The 3,557-nt window shown below is 43.1% G+C and overlaps 1 non-coding gene across 1 annotated transcript; it reads left to right on the forward strand.

Moving 5' to 3' along the window:
* Nucleotides 1-439: 439 nt before the first annotated feature.
* TRNAA-AGC (transfer RNA alanine (anticodon AGC)) lies at nt 440-511 on the forward strand. The gene has a single exon. It is a non-coding gene; the product is annotated as a tRNA-Ala (tRNA).
* Nucleotides 512-3,557: the final 3,046 nt, after the last annotated feature.

Consider the following 3,557-nt stretch of genomic DNA (forward strand, 5'->3'; position numbering starts at 1 on the left):
TAATTAACATCTAGCCTTACCTCCTCACCTGGATTTTCATTCCTTCTTAGAACTCATCTTCGTATTCCTGTGCACTATCTTTTGTGTCTTTCTGCAACCTTCATAGGCACAGAAGAAGGACTTTTCAAGAAGACATCAGAAGACTTAACCAAACGTTCAATCCTGCTACTCTCCCTCGTGGTGGACTAGAACTGACACTCAGGCAATTGGCTAAAAGTAGTCCTTGAAAAAGCCAATGACTGCTGGGAGATCTCAGAGTCATTAGGTCCGGAATGTGTTTTTTTTCCTTCTCCTGGCATAGTTCTGAGGCAGGATCCAATCTAGGAACACAAGATTTGAACATAATGGATGTTTACTCGTGGAAAGTTATGTTTTAAAAGGCCTGTAGGCTATGCTAAGATTCAGTATCATGGATCATTCTCATAACTTTATTTAAAATGGGGTTGTAGCTCAGTGGTACAGCATGTGCTTAGCATGCTTGAGGCCCTGGGTTCAATTCCCAGCACCTCCATGTACCCTTTTTCTTTCCTCACAGCTGAATATTGGCAAATTTCTTTCATTCTTTCCCTATTTTTCTCTTTGTGAATATCTTTACCTGTGTTTTTCCTACTCATAGAAAGGATAAATCGTTTGATAGTTACTCACACGGACCATAGTTCTGGGCACTCCTTGAGCCTCCCAACTTGACTGCTTAAGCAGAATGAAGTCAGGAGGAACTGAAATAAAAGAAGGTGCTCACTCAGGGCCTGCTGACGCTGAAGCAACAACATTCCACCGCTTCATAGACAGCCTAGTCTCCTTTACTACAATTTCTCCTTATTATTAACAAGTAGGGAAGAAAAGGACAGATGGAAAGAGAGAGGGGTAAGTGACTGTTGGGCAAATCCCTCTTGGGTCTTGTCCTTTTTCCCACTCACCTGTGCCTGTGCCAATGGACAGATTGCAGGTTCAGGAGAAAAGTTGCCGTCTAATTTTCTTTTTCCCATTCCTCTTACCCTTCCATGCCCACCTACATAATCTTGGTCAGCAAAAAGCAAGTGCAATCACCAGTCATGGAGATCTGTGATGCCCACCACAGAGATCTGTGATCCCAGCTCTTTGTTAATGGTGAAGAAGTGTTTGGATGCTATCCACAGGTATGGCATTTCTCAGGAATCCCTGAGTCTTCCAGCATCCACAGTTGATAAAATTATTTCCAGAAATGGAAAGAGCTGCTAAACTCTCTTAAAGCCAGATATGTCTTGGGCAAAAAGAGCTGCATCTTTCTATGTGAAAAATACCCTTACTCCCTTTTCCTTAGAAGGAAGGGAATTTTCTGACTTTCTACATTGTAGAGAGAGCACAGGAGACACAGGCAACCCTGGTAGTCTCAAACATCTTGGGCCATCCAAATTCAATACATCCTAAAGACCTAGTTTAAAACCTTCTTTCACCTTCTCTTTTAGTTCTTCCACACCCACACCCACCTTTCTCATCTTACCTTCCCCTTCATTTTCTTCATCCCATAATGTGTCACCTTCACCCTCACTTTCCTTTTTCCCAGTCCCCTTTTATCCTGTATCCAGTGCTTCCTCCTAGAGAAAATTTTCCAGAAGGTCAGTTCACTCCAATTCCCTCAGCACCACTTCCTAGGCTGGAAGTTCTCAAACATGGCTGAAAATTGCAAACATCTGTGGAGACATCAACGTTACAGATCCCATCCTCTCCATATCCAGTGATTCTCAGTCCATTTGGGATCTATAAAGGTAGAATCAGGAATGTGTATATTCAAAAAGTTTTCAGGCAGTTCCCCAGCTCGGTGGGTTTTTTGAGGGAGGTTAGGGTAAGGGAGACCACCAGTGCTGGGAGGAACCGAAGAGTTGATATATAATGTATTCTAATGTTCAGGAAGACTCAAACTTCTCACATGTGAGAAAAATATCAGAATGAAAACTAAAAGCAAGAGAAGACACAATGATTAAGGATTACCTCCTAAATGTCACATGTGGGCTGACTGATACCACAAATTTCGGCAAGAGGCTAAAGCTCCTATTCTTTTAGCATCTGTGATGGCTGAGGTTTGAATAGTCCAGCAGCATGAGAGGGCTGTTAAAAAAGGTTTATATGCTTGCAGTTCTTGCTCAGCCCCATCATGCCTCCCTCATACTTCTTTATGGTTCTCAGAACCCTAGCTGCAGTTTTGCAAGACAAAGCCACTGCTCCATTTCCCAATCAGAGTTTTGGACTCCAGGGTTTTCTAGAAGGATGACTGTCTGTGACACCATATTCTTACTGTTTTTCACTTAGGATCTGTTTTCTCCTTCGATGTGCATCTAAGTTTCCCAAGCCAACTTTTTGGGTTCTGCTCTTTTGTATTCTTAATGAGAATTATCTGTTGTGGCTCTGATAGCCAGAAGTAGTGGACAGGTAGGACCCCAATGTGATGGTTAGCAAATTTGTAATACCATGAAGACTTTGGAGATGAATAGCTAATTTGGAGTTTGAAGCTGAAGCTACTTGAATTACTGCTGGCAATAGGGTCGTTATGAGTTGGCAATGGTTTGGGTTTTTTGGTTGGAAGGGGGCAGTGGTTAAGGTGATCAACTGCTCACCGAAAGTTTGATGGTTTGAAACTATCAGCGGCTCCACGGGAGAAAGATGTGGCAGTCAGCTTCTGCAGATTATAGCCTTGGAAACTCTGTGGTGTCACTGTGAGTCAGAATGGACTCCACGGCAGTGAGTGTTTTCGGTTATTAATGACTGCCCATCGCTGAGATTTCCATGGCCTGGGTTTTAACTGCTCCCTTTTCCTGGAAGGAGTTCTGGTGCTGCAAGTGGTGAAAAGCTTAGCTGCTAAGTCAAAGGTCGGCAGTGCCAATCCATTAGCTTCTCTCTAGATACCCCATGCTGCAGTTGGATTTTGGTTTTTCCCTGGGAAAGGAGTACCTAGGTAGACTTAAATAGTTAACACTGACTTGCTGTTAAGTAAAACATTGGAGGTTCCAGTCACGCAGAGGTGCCTCATGATCTACTTCCAAAAAATCAGCCATTAAAAACTGTACAGAGGAGAGATTTACCTGGACACACATAAGGTCACCATGAGTCAAAATCTACATGAGGACAACTGGTTTCCCGTGGAAAACATGTCCAAATATGGACTCCCCTTGCTTTATGGAGACTTCTTATCTCTTATGGTTTTTGCCTGCCATCTGAACGTTTCTCTGAAACAATATCTGGGTTCCAAACCAAGTACAGTCAAGTTATGAACAGCAAGAGGAAAATGTCTGTCTGGAGTATCCGTGCTTGGCCAAATGGTAGACGATAGTCCAAAGCTGTGTTTCACTGCTTGGGTGACACTGGGCAAATATCAGGAGGTCAAAAACAAAAACAAAACAAAACCAGTTGCAGTGGAGTTGATCCAGATTCACAGCGACCCTATGGGACAGAGTAGAACTCTCTCTAGGGTTTCCAAGGAGTGGCGGGTGGATTTGAAGTGCCTAATTTTTGGTTAGCAAGAATCCAGTATTCCACCAGGGCTCCAAATCTCATTTCCACAACACAGTGACATAAAGAAAGAA

This window comes from Loxodonta africana, chromosome 1 (genome assembly GCF_030014295.1).
Source record: "Loxodonta africana isolate mLoxAfr1 chromosome 1, mLoxAfr1.hap2, whole genome shotgun sequence".
NCBI classification, from domain to species: domain Eukaryota; kingdom Metazoa; phylum Chordata; class Mammalia; order Proboscidea; family Elephantidae; genus Loxodonta; species Loxodonta africana.